This window comes from Mustela putorius, unplaced genomic scaffold, assembly GCF_011764305.1.
Source record: "Mustela putorius furo isolate JIRA1106 unplaced genomic scaffold, ASM1176430v1.1 tig00000174_pilon_pilon_pilon, whole genome shotgun sequence".
Lineage (NCBI taxonomy): Eukaryota > Metazoa > Chordata > Mammalia > Carnivora > Mustelidae > Mustela > Mustela putorius.
The window spans coordinates 2,263,252-2,277,185 of record NW_025421304.1 but is presented as its reverse complement, the minus strand read 5'-3'; positions in this window follow the sequence as shown (position 1 = coordinate 2,277,185).

Genomic DNA, 13,934 nt, shown 5'->3' with positions numbered 1-13,934 from the left:
CTGTGTGCAGCTGGCTGGGCTGAGAACTGCAAGGGCTTTTAATATGAACGTCTTTAGCGTCTGCTTTTCTCCTGGGGTGAAGGTCACTGGAGAACCACAGCTGGCTGTGGGTGCAGGGCTGGGTTTCAGATGGAAGGGGAGAGACATTATCTCAGCGCCGAGATGGAGGCATGCGCTGTCTCTCTGACTGTGACTCATCTTCTGTCCCAAGGCACTCAGCCCTGGTGACAGCTAAGAACTTAATAAAAACATGAGTCTACATGGTTCAGATAGGGAACAAAGGTTGACATGGAGTTCTATCGCTCCAGCATTGGTAACAAGGACCCAACTCAGAACAAAAAGGAATTGGAAATCCTATGTTCTAGAGAGAGCCTCGAAGAACAGGAACCTGACTCCTCTCCCAGAGTTTACAATGAGGAAGAAGAGGCAGCTTTGAGGTCTTTGCTACTTCCAACTATCCCCCAGCACTAATTCCTTCCCAGTCTGTATAAGCAAAAGGCTAGGGGTGGGGAGAGCGAAAAGTCATCAGAGGCTGGGTGGTTGTCTGGGCCGTGGTGAGGGGACTGTGGTGGCATTTTCCATATCTTGCAGAAGCCAAGGGACAGGGGTGCTCAGGGAATGGCAGGGCAGGTGTCTTCTGCGACTGTTGCCCTGTGCCTGTCCAGGCAGAGAAATGAGACCAGCAGACAGGTGGCATGGGAGCGTCTGTGTGCGTGACGAGCACCGTGCTCTCTCACCAGCCGGCTGAGCAAGCAGGTGAGAGCTCCCTATGGGTGAAGTGGAAATTATAGATGCCGGAAGAGGTCAAACCAGGTTGGCTCTCCCAAGACAGAGGTCAGAAGAACTCAATTCTAGCTACAACAGAAAGCCAGTAAGTGGGCTTCCAATGCACAGTGGACACCAAAGGCTACTTGGTATTTAGCTAAAGCACTGTTGCCCAAATTTTTTTTTTGTGTCTCCATGCCTTCAAGGAACCTTGTTGGGCATTTTTTCCTATTCATCACCTTCTTCTGCCCTGTCCGTGAAATTTTAATACAACACACACTAGATACCTGTTTATGGGTATGGCCATTTGGAAGGCCACAAACCATTGCTCCTCTGCGGCTCATTTTCTCCTCTTTGGGGAAGAAAAGGAGAATGCAGAGCTAGAGAAGCGGTTTTACCTCACAGAGTGATAAGGCCCATCTCACACAACGGTAGCCCAACGAAGTGACGTTTACTAGGCTGCCAGAGCAAAGGAGAGCACATTCCAGAGGAAGCGTGGGTGCCTCACCAGAGAAGAGACAGGGGTATTTTAGGATTCGGGGTGAGAGGAATATTTGGGTGAACTTTCAGTGAAGCAGTGCTTGACAAGCTCAGAGCAAAGACACCTGTTTGCAACGATGTCAATGTCAGGTCCCGGCTGAGAAGTGGACTCCGGGTCCTGTTCTTCTGGAAAATATGAAGAAAAGGTAAAGGCAGGATTCTGTGTCTGAAAACCCTTGTTCTGAAGCTCTGGGGATTGAAAAGCTGGGCTGCTTCTTGGTGTCACACGCTTCCGCTCAGACTCTCGGAGCAGCAAGGGGAACGTTCAGTTCTTCACTGACCGGATTTCAAACAGCCAATTTTCTGACAGCGGGATTTTAGGAAGTAAGGGTTCTCAGCAATATAATTTTGTTAACTAAAAAAAACAAGTTCTTCAAGGTTTACAAAAGGAACTCATTGATGGCCATGATGGAGGAGGAGATTTTCTTTCCTAGTAGTAGGAAGGGTCCCCCTGCAGCACGACCCAGAAGGAGGAGAGGAAGGACAGACATGACCCATCCCTGCCACAGGTTCTCTGGGCCGCAGGTCAGGTCTCAGCATATAGGGAACAGAAAGGAGGCCAGAGGTTTTAAATTTCCAAGTGCACCAGAAACTGAGGGAGGCTATTCACAAAGTCATTAAGAAACTGGCAGAGAGGGGAGGCGGGGTGGCTCAGTCGGCTAAGTAATTGCCTTCGACTTGGGTCATGGTCTCAGGGTCCTGGGATCGAGCCCCACATCAGGCTCCTTGCTCAGCAGGGAGTCTGCTTCTCCCTCTCCCTCTGCCTGCCACTCCCCCTGCTGTGCTCCTGCTTTCTCTCTCCCCCTCTCAAATAACTAACGAACTAACTAATCTTTAAAGAAAAAAAGAGAGAGAGACGGGCAGAGACAGTTCAGTACAGCTTGGCTGATGGCCGTGAGTGTTGCAGGGTTGTGCTACAAGTTCAAACTCTCTGTAGACCAGTGCCCATCTGAGGAGGGCAGGGGGCAGGCAGGAAAGCAGAGGGACAATGGTACCGCGAGGCAGGCTGACTTGCTGTCTTTTCCTAAGTTGAAGACACCACCTGTGACCAGAGCCTTTCACTGTTCTAGCAAGTGGCCTCTCAGCCAGTGAACGTGCCTGGCAGGGTAAAAGGAAGCTGTGATGCAGGGCCGAGAGGTCAGTCTGCCTCAGCAGGGTGCTGGTCAGGGTTGGGGGAGCAAGAAAGGAGGGGAAGGACAGACGGGGGTGAGCAAGAAGCTTGGGACTCTGAAAAACTGGTTGCAAAACTCATCCCAAAGCAGGAAGCAGAGCAGCAATAAAGGTAAGAGAATGTGGAAGACCTCGGGCCATGGATTCCGGGAGATGAGAAATAAGTGGGACACAGAGTCTGCTGTGGAGGAAAAGAATAAAGTGAAGTAGTGTGAGAAAGTGCTCAACTTTTTACCTTCCTCTCTCTGATATGACCTCTCCGGTTTAAAAAAAAAAGAACCCAAGGCAATATAGGTAGTTGCAGCCCTTAATACTGCAGAGTCTATGAGAAGCCTGCTGACTTCCCTTTAAGGCCAGTTCTGAAAAACCATTTGAATGGAGGGAGATCAAGGCATCAATATGCCGGCCAGCAATCTGGGAAAAGGATGCTGGGATCACATTCCAGAAAAGAATAGGAGAGAAGAAATGAAGTCTGAGAAAGTGGGTGGGCATGGGATGGTGCACAGAGCTCACCGCCCCCCTCCCAACCATGGAAGCATGGAGCAAGGGGAGAGAAAATGTTGTAGAAGAGGAAATGGGGTCCAGAAATGTTTTGGAAGGGAGGTGATTTCGCTGAATTTAGACTCATTTCACTGAATTTAGACAAGCAGATCAACCAACCATCCCCTGGTGCAGAACCCCCAGTTCCAGCATTAAATTGCAATTGGCACTAATCACGACGATATCATTCCCCTTTACTGGCTACTGCTCTCAGAATGTACACACAGTGACCCAATTCTAGACGGCAAAAGGTAAGAAGTCTGCAGGAGAAGGAGGATGTCTGGGAAAGATTTTTCTCCATACTGAAAGAGATAGCTGTGTGAGGAGCTGCCCTCCCCCTTCCTGGTTTGAAAACTTTTTTTTTTTTTAATTAATTTTTTATTTTTTATAAACATATATTTTTATCCCCAGGGGTACAGGTCTGTGAATCACCAGGTTTACACACTTCACAGCACTCACCCAAGCCATCAAAAGAAATGAAATCTTGCCATTTGCGACAACTTAAATGGTTTGAAAACTTTTACATAAAGATGTGATACTTGGAGCTGTGGCAGCCATTTGGGGGCCATAAGGCCACAAACTTGAGGAAGGAAGCTAACAAGCTAAGGGTGGCAAAGGAGAAGGATAAAAAGGCCTTGTTGAGCTGAGATCCCTACCTCCACACTCATTGTCAATAAACACTCCTATAGGGGCGCCTGAGTGGCTCAGTGGGTTAAAGCCTCTGCCTTCGGCTCAGGTCATGATCCCAGGGTCCTGGGATCGAGTCCCGCATCGGGCTCTCTGCTCAACAGGGAGCCTGCTTCCCTTCCTCTCTCTCTACCTGCCTCTCTGCCTATTTGTGATCTCTCTCTGTCAAATAAATAAATAAAATCTTTAAAAAAAAAAACACTCCTATAGCTGATTCACTATTAGCTAGAGAGTCTCTCTAACTTGTAGCAAATGCTTAACTGTAACAGATAAGCCTCTCTCTAAACAAGACTATCTAAACATCCTATGTCCTACTAGAGTCCACTTGGTGACATCTTCTCATCTTCTAACTTGTTTAGCGATCCTGGAATTTCTAAATTCTGACTATTTACTTTGGAGGAACTATGAAATCCTAGTGTTTTATCTTACTTATCAGAGCTGGACTCGAGGGAGATTTCTTATGGATCCCAACAAGTAGCTCTGGTACCATGATGTTGGGACTCCCCTCATTCGAAGGCTTATGAGAGTTGATTGGCTGGGTCTGTGAGGATACAGCATTACAAGACAAAAAACCCAAACTTACTGGATGGGACCTTTTTTGAGGCTGAATATCATCTGACTGATAGTCTGCGTTGCAAGCACCGCTCCTTTTATTGATAAAAATTCCCATGCTTGTTATGGGACACAGATTGCCATGGAAACAAGAGAGGGTTGAATGGGGTGGAGGGATCATGAACGATATCCTCAGTGTTCTTAGAAACAGGAGAGCTACACAGTCTTCTTGCCTGCGGAGTCACTGTCACACACATAATGGCGACATGACGATGACAAGGTGTCTTCCTGGATGCCTAATTCACCACTTAACAATGTGTGTACATGGTCAGGAGTTTGTGGCTTACCTTGTTCCTGCCCCCCCTTCTAATAATTGTTGCCTAGTGGTTCTCAGTGCTCAGAACACATCTTTCTGACGCCCTAGAAACCTCTTTCGGAATAACTCCTTGTTTGTTCATCCTCTGGAAAACTATCAAATTATATGCTGTGACTCAAAAGGTCAGCTGGAGAACACATAAATGGGAAAGTTCACTGCAGAGTGGACTGAACAAACAGGCAGCAAGCTTGGGCCCGGTTGAGGGTGCGGACAGTGTTCCTGCTGTTGCATGCCCTCCCACCATACCCCAGCCAGCCTGATAAGGCATCAGGCCAGGACCTGGGAGAAGAGAAGAGAAAAGCACAGGCTTTGGAGGCATTACTTGTGACCTCACAACGCAGCAATGTCCTCCCAGGTGTTACTTTGGAGGATGAGAGCAACTCTGTGCACACAGACGGTACACAAATATTCATACTGGCTTTAATCACCATAGCCCCAAATGGAAAATGGTGCAGGTGTCCATCAGGAGAGAATGAGTTTAAAAACTGTGAGGTAGCCATGCAACGGAATACCTCCAGGCAATAAAAGTAATGAACTGCTGACCTAGGTAACAGTATGTAGCCTCTGACTCTGATACTGCGATTTATAATAACAAATAGATTTGGTCTTCAGCCAAGGGTCTTGGATGCTCGGCGGCCCATTCCTGCCATAGAGCTCCTCAAACCCTTGGGATTTCCTAAGTGATAAGAGTGACAAAGGGGTCTTTTGTTATACTGAGGTGACTCTTGGACCCCCACTTAAGGATGGGGACTGGTTGCCAGCGGGACCAGCTGAGGGATGAGAGGGTTGGAGAAGGAACAGGGGTAGAGGCTGAATCAATCCCAGTGGCTAGTGATTTCATCAATCCTGCCTCTGTAATGAAGCCTCCATATTAACTCAAAAGGGTGGGTGCAGAACTGCAACTGGGGTGCTTCCAGTTGGTGAATACGTCGAGATTTGGGGAGAGCATGGAAGCTCTGCACCCCTTCCCCATCCCATCGCTTGTCCTGTGTGTCTCTTCCATCCAGCTATTCCTGAGTTATAGCCTTTTACAATAGATGGGTGATCTAGCAAGTAAAATGTTTCTGTGAGTTCTGCAAACCACTCTAGCAAATTAATCGGATCCTAGAAGGGGATGGTGGGAACCTCCAATCTGCAGCCATTGGGTCAGAAGCACAAGTGGACAAACTGGACCAGCAATTAGTGTCTCGAGTGATGGTGGGGCATGGGACAGGTGGGATGGTGGGGGAAGGACCAGCGGGGGAGGGTAGTCTTCTAGGACTAAGCCCCCTAACCTGTGGAATGTGACATTACCTGTAGGGAGACAGTGTCAGTATTAAGTCGAATCACAAGACACCCAGCTAGTGTCCAGAGAATTGCTTGGTGGTGTGGGGTGGGGGGCAGTCCCACTCCTGGTTAGAATTGGTACCAAAACCCTACACTGACAGAAAGCAGATGAATGGTTGCCAGGAACCAGGGATGGGAGGGAAGGGGAAGGGGACCGAGTGGCACTTGAGAGGGATGGAAGCATTCTATAACTTGATTGGGATGGGGGTGACACAGATTTCTAAATTTGTCAAAACGAACCCAACTCTATGCTTAAAATGGATGCCTTTTACTGTGTGTAAATTTAGCCTTTCTAAAAACAGTTACAAAAGTCACATCACCCTGCATCTCTGGGTCACTTCATGTTATGTGTGTACATAGTGTCGGCCATATACCCTCCCCCGTTTTGACGAGCCACGCAGCTCTCTGCCTTTGTGGTGCCACTCTGCTGAAGTGACAGCTAGAGGGTGACCCAGATTGCAGGAAAAGGCCCGAAACCATGGTACAAACAGATGAGAAAATGGCAACCGGCTCTTATCTTGGTGCTGGAGACCCACGGGGTGTAGCAGGGACGAGGCTGACAAGGGAATGCACCACTCGTCACAACTCAACTCCAGTCTTGTTGCCAAGAAGGGCTGTACGTTTGGGGCTGCCATACCTTCCCATTCTTCTAGTTGAAAACCCAGAAGCTGCTGCTGGTTTTGAAATCTTATCTTTTTTGAAGCCGATACAATGTTAACATTTGTGTTGTGTGTGGTGAACCTGAGACAAACCTGAGGGTTGTGGTCTGGCGCCTGGGCTTGGATTCAGTCTGTGGCCTTGCAGCAGGGGAGGCTGAGGAGGGTTCGTCTACCGGGAATGGGTGGGGAAAGAAGTAGGAGGAAGTGTCATTTTGCCACAAGTGCAGCTTGGAGATAACTTTGTCCAGATCAGCTGGTAAACAGTTGCAGAGATCTGCTGACTTTCTAAAATCATTCTCAGTATTCCCAAGTACCCCCTCCGCCCCAGCAGCCTAGCAGCCTGGCTCTGAGAGCTGTACCTCCTACCCCTCTCCACTCCCCGCCCCCTACCCTCCCCTATCCCCCTTTCCCACGTTAGAGAGATGTCTCTGAAGAACACAGACAGCAGCAACATCATCTACCTATCTGCCCATGCCAGAAACCCAGGAATTGCTTTGGTTTTTTAAATTATTATTAAAGGTTTCTTTTCTTACGTTTAAAATGATCATATAATAAAAAAAAAAGGAACTTTTTCAGGGAGGACTCCACAGTTCTGTGAATTTGAACACTCATGGATTCCTGTAACCACCACTGCAAGCAAGATAAAGAACTGCTCTAGTCACATCCCCCCCGGCTCCTGACCACTTAACAACCACAGACCTATCATAGTTCTATCTTTTCAAACATGCCACCTAAAGGGAATGAAACAGTCGCTAAACTTTTGACATTGGCTTCTCTTACTGGACACAACGTCCTTGAAATTCACCTCGGTTGCTGTGAGCATCATGGTTTGTTCCATTATCTGGCTCTACCATGATGTGCCCATCTACACACCTGCCAAAGGACATCGACGTGCTTGCTGGTTAAGACAGTGATGGATAGAGCTGCTTGAAACGTTCACATACGATGTCTGTGCGGACTCAAGTTTTCATTTCTTGAGGTCAGATATCCAGGAGACGGACGGCTGAGTCATCTGGTAATTGTATGTTTAACTTTTAAAGAGAACTTCAGCCTATGGGTTGGTGGCTGTGCCATTCTGCATTCCTTCCAGCAATACGAGAGATCCGGTTGCTGCACAACCTTGCAGCACATGTGGGGTGGTGTTTCTATTTTGGCCATTCAGACAGGTGTCTGGTGGGCAGGCAGCCATCCTTGATGCCTGCTCCTTACAGCCCACAGGCAATTTATCATCAAGTCCTACTGCTTCTATCTCCAGATCACGTCTTGCATGAATCCGCTCCTCTTGCATGAATCTGCTCCTCGGCAGAATGCAGGGCAACCATTATCTGTCACCTGGACTACAGGACTACAGAAGCTTCCAACCTGGTTCTTCTTCTTGCCCTTAACCCCATTAAGTCCACACCACAGCCAGAGGGCCGGCTGAAGGACACTAATTGGATCAGGTCATTGTCAACTATTCATTCCTCTCCCCTCCCAGGCCCTGTGCATCTGGCCCCACCTCTCAGCGTTTCTAAGCTCCTGGGGAGCCACCTTCACTGACATTGCTGTGCTGGCCTGGCCTCAATCAAAAACTAGCACAGAGTAAGCATTTGGTATTTGACAAATAAATGAATGAATAATAATAAGTATCTCTGATTTTCTACTATTATAAATAATGCTATAAGGAATATCCTTTTCCATAAATGCTAGTGCATCTATACATTTCCTAAGGGGTACTGCAATATTACATAGTGTATATATTTGATTTTTTATAAGTACTGACAAATTACCTTCCCCAGATGAATCAATTCTCTGTTCCTTAACCATCAGTAGGAGACTTCATAACCTTGCCATGAAGGGGAAATACCATTTTTCATTTTTTTAAGTTGACATTTAATTTTTTTAAATAGGCTCCATACCTAGGGTGGCGCCCAACATAGGGGCGCAAATTCATAATCCCAAGATCAAGACCTGCGCTGAGATACAGAGTCAGACAGTTAACCAACTGAGCTACACAGGAGTCCCTTTAAGTTGACATTTAAGATGTAGTAACTCAGTGTATTAGGGTGATCCGGAGAAAGAACCAGTAGAATGTGTGTATACATAGAAAGAGATTTATTTCAGAAATTGGCTCATGTGATTATGGTGATTTGCGAGCCCAGAATCTGATGGAGGAGGCTGGCAGGCTGGAGGCTCAGGTCCAAAAGGTTGTAATTCAATTCAAGTCCAAAGGCAGTCTTTGCTGAGAGTCAGGAGTCAAGTTTACAACTGAAATCTGAAGGCAGTCTGCTGGAGAATTCCCTCTGACTCCGGGAAGGTCAGCTTTCTATTTAGGTTTTCAACTGATTGAATGAGACCCACCCACATTATGGAGAGAAATCTGCTTTACTCAAAAGTCTAAGAATTTAAATGTAAATCTCATCCAAAAACATCCTCAGAGAAACATCTGGAATAACAGTTGACCAAATATATGGGCACTGTGCCCCAACCAAGCTGATGCACAAAATTAAACATCCATTCAGAACTAATCTAACTTTAATTTATTGGATAAAAATTAAGGTAGCCAATATTTGCATATTGAAAACATGCATGTATATTTCTTCATAGAGTTGCCTTTTTCTTATTTAATTTGTGGGATACTTGCATATCTTTGAGACTGCATACAAACCCTTTATCAGTTACATATGTAGAAAGTGTGTCTTTCAGTTTGTTCATACCTTTTTCCCATAGCTTTATATATTTTTTAAAGATTTATTTATTTATTTTAGAGAGAGATAGCATACACACACGGTGCAAACAGGGAGGGGGCAGAGGGAGCGAGAATCCTGACGCAGACTCCCTGCTGAGTGCAGAGGCTGATGTTGGGCTTGATCTCAGGACCCTAGGATCATGACCTGAGCAGAAATCAAGAGTAGGCCCCTCAACCAACTGAGCCACCCAGTTACCCCCAGAGCTTTATATTTTGATGGGCAAGTTTATCATTTCTTCTAAGACTTCTACATTTATGTCATGCTCATTTATGATCTCATAGGGGCGCCTCTCAGAAAAATCTCAGAGTCCTGGGATCGAGTCCCGCATCGGGCTCTCTGCTCGGCAGAGAGCCTGCTTCCCTCTCTCTCTCTCTCTGGCTGCCTCTCTGTCTACTTGTGATTTCTCTCTGTCAAATTAATAAATAAAATCTTTAAAAAAAAAATGATCTCATATAATACCTTCTACACAACTTAATTAATACCTTAATATAACTTCTATAGTCTTTAAAGACATAACTGATCTTTAATACACCTGGATTTTACTTTTGTTTTCTAATTGTCACTCTTTCAAACTCTTCCAGCTGTCCCAGCATAATTAACTGAATAACTAGTCCCTTCCCACTGATTTGAAATGGGTTTTGATCACTTAATTAGAAAGAAGCCTCAAAATACAATCAGTGCAATCCATTACATTGTAATCAACTGTAATACATTATATCAGAAAGATATCATCATTCTCACCTATCTCATTAGCAAAGAATATTAAAGATTCAAAACATCCAACATTGGAGAAGGTACACAGAAATGGGTACTTTTATACCTAGTTGGTAAGAATGTAAATTGCTGAACATTTTCAGGAAGGTAGTACAGAAATACCTATCAAAAATTTTATTTTTATTATTTTTTAAAGATTTTATCTATTTTTTTGAGAGAGAGAGAGGGAGAGAGAGAGCATGAGCAGGGAGAGCAGGGGAGGGAGAAGCAGGCTCCTCACTGAGCAGGGAGCCTGATGAGGGGCTCCATGCCAGGACCCCGAAATCATGACCTGAGCCGAAGGCAGACGCGTCAGGGACTGAACCACTCAGGTGTCCCTCTATCAAAAATTTTAAAGAATATCTCTTTGACTCAGTAATGATATCAATTACATATCTAAAATCCACCCAACCCAAATACTCTCATACATATTTACATAGATAGACAGATAAAAAGACAGACGGATGTACCCGTCTTTCATACCCGATATTCACTGCAGCCCTGTTTGTCATAACAAAAACACTGGAAACTATGATGACATGGAAGGTCACCAGGCATAGTAAGTAGTGAAAAATGAAGTTTCAGAGCAATATATATGGTATTACTCCATCTATGCACTTTTTAAAACTACACGTTCATATATGTACATATATGGGTATAAACCAATGAGAGATTGCTTCTAGAAAGGAAGAAGTGTCAGGAAGAAAGGAAGTAGCATTTCACATTTCACTTCTGTATTGTTGAATTCGCCTACAGTAAGGATATATTCTCACATTATCATGCCATTTTTTTAAAAAAGATTTTATTTATTTGACAGACAGAGATCACAAGTAGGGAGAGAGGCAGAGAGAGGCAGAGGGGGAAGCAGGATCCCCACCAAGCAGAGAGCCAGATGCAGGGCTCGATCCCAGGACCCTGAGATCATGACCTGAGCTGAAGGCAGAGGCTTAAGCCACTGAGCCACCCAGGCGCTCCTATTATGTCATTTTTTTAATTAAAAAAAAATAATAATAATAGTGGAAGAACACTCACTACCTTGCTTGTGACCAAGTTAGAAGAGAGAATAGGGCACAGAAATTCCAGTTGCCTGAAAACTCACAAGGCCATTGTGAGGTTAGCTGGGATAACAGGGATAAATCATTTCACAGTCAGCCCTCCTTGTCCCTACCCTGGGAGCTGGGAGGGGTTTAATTTTCTCAAATCTCAGGCATTAAAAATAGGTAGAGGGTTTTCTCTAAGAAAACTGAAGTGTGTTATCCCTGAGAAATGCAGAAATGTGAGCAAGACTGGCCATTCAGAAATGACCCAGGAGACACCTGTGGGAGTCTCAATACCTGCCCTTCGTGGAGGGCAGCAAGTGCCCTTGGACACTACTACTTCTCCCACTGATAGGAGGTAGACAATGTGACCCCCAAAGGGTGACTACCAGGATAATCACTCCCACAGAGAGCTCTGAGTGATCGCCGATGAACCTGTCACACAGAATCAGCAGCAGTGACTTTAACAAGCAATCAGATTGCTCTGTGTCTCCCTGGGCTGATCTTCAGACCCCCCACCCCCACCCCCGCAAACGCAGGCATGGGATTTTCCCCAAATTAGAGGGCTCCTGGGAGCTTGGGACATTCGGCAGCAGCCTCTGGTGTACAAACAGTGTCACACCCTTTTGGGGAAAAACTCCTACCACAACAACCAGAGAGAGGAACTTAAAAATGGTAACTTAGGGGTGGGGGGATGGGCAAAATGGGTGAAGGGGAGCAAGAAGTACAGGCTTCTAGTTAGGGAATGAATAAGTCATGTGGATAAAAGGCACCGGAAAAGGAACACATGACATCATAACAGTGATGTGCAGTCAATGAGATCGTAACAGCAACATATGGACGCATCAGCACAGGATGGACAGCATCTACGTGTAAACCTGTGGAATCAGCATGCTGTATATCTGAAACTAGTGTCACATTGTGTATCAACTATATCCAAGCAAAGTAAATAATAAAATAAAAATTAAAAGGGTAACTTAGAAAAAAGATCAACAGATACCAAGTGCCACCGCATCCTGACCTCATGGGAGGCATTAGGCCATCCCTCTAAAAACTGGTTTTATCAGCACTGGCTCAAGACCCACCTCTAGGCCAAATATGAGGAGCTGCGAAGTGGAAGAAGAGACACTGAGGACTGTTCTGGACCACTGGGGCCTCAGTGGGAAGAAAACGGGAAGCTCTTCTTGCTCACAGATAATGTACAATAGAAGGACTTGAAGACAGCCACGAGCAGGCTGGACATGTCCCTGAAGTTTAGAGGACACAAGGCCTGGTGCCAGATGCTTGCTGGGAGAAATCAAAATAGGGCAGGTGTGGGCTGCTGTCCCACTAACAATGGTATTAATAAGGTCCTTGGCCCCCTTGGAGCAAAGCCTGCCTAGACAAGCCAGCCTAGAGTCCTTTCATGAATGACCCCACCCAAGAGTCAGCCTGGAGAAGCAGTGCAATCCCAAGCGGGGAGGCCCAGGGAAAGAGACTGGACTGGGTGACCAGGCCGAGGAGGCGCTCTGTGTCCTGAGGTTCCAGCTGGGGAAGACTAAGGACCCGCAAGAAGTCTCCTCGGGAGAATGAGTCAGCATTAGATATATCCCACTCGGAGGGCATCCAACCCCAGGTCATAACTATATCAGGCCAGCTAGACATTCCTGGCCCTTCACTCTTCCTCTCTGCCCACAGGGCAGGGCTGAAACCTGGGGCTAATGAGTGGGAGAGCACGGGAGATAAGGTAGAGCAAAGACAGAGAAATGGCACCATGCCACGTGCCCCCCTCTGCAGGCTGGGAGTCCAAGGCATTGCAGAGCTGGGAGGGAGAAGCGCTCCTTGGAACAGAATTGGGAATTCTGATATTACACTGGGCTGGAGCTATGTCATGACACCACCAGACTTTTAGGGTCTAAGCATACCCAAAGAGGCCATGGCCCTACCATAGGAAGAAGAAACGGGGTTCACTTGTATCTGCCAAATCCAGTTCACTCCGCAGCAGTTATAGTCCATCTTAGGTGGCCTCAGAGTGTAGTAAGTTACCTCCCTGGCATTCAGCCTCTGCACAAGGTCTAGGGCTGTTCTTGGCTCTTGTATAAGCAGATTTATTTCTGTGCAGGCAGGGGCTGATGCCCAGGGCAGATCCTGACTCAGAGCAAGGCAGCCCTACGCCATCGGCTCACCCCAGTGCTGCCAGCAGGGCATCTGGCCCAGGCCTCACAGTTACTCTCAGGACATGATTCCCAGATAAGGTTAAACATATGGTCACAAAGGTGTGTGTGCGTGTGTGTGTGTGTGTGTGTGTGTATATATATATATATATATATATATATATATATATATATATATATATAAAGATTTTATTTATCTATTTGACAGAGAAAGAGAGCACAAGCAGGGGGAGTGACAGGCAGAGGGAAAGGGAGGAGCAGGTTCTCCACTGAGAGCCTGATGCAGAATCCTGGGATCATGACCTATAAGCCAAAGGCAGATGCTCAACCAGCTGAGCCACCCAGGTGCACCTCACACAGATACCCTGGCAGGACCTAAATTTCAACCCCATGGCTCATTTCTGGTTCTACATTTTAGTGAATTCTTCCAAAAAGTAAATAAATAACATCCTGAAACTATTTTGTGAGTGGTACAACTACACATCATATTTCATGTGAAGAAGCCCCCCTACCATTACAATCCCACTTGGGCATGTCATCCAGTTTTCTCTTCTTTTTTTTTTTTTTCACATACTGGGAACCTCAAAAAATGGAAGTGGTCTGGGCTGTCCTGACACTGAGTGATCCTGGCGTAAGAACCTGGGCTG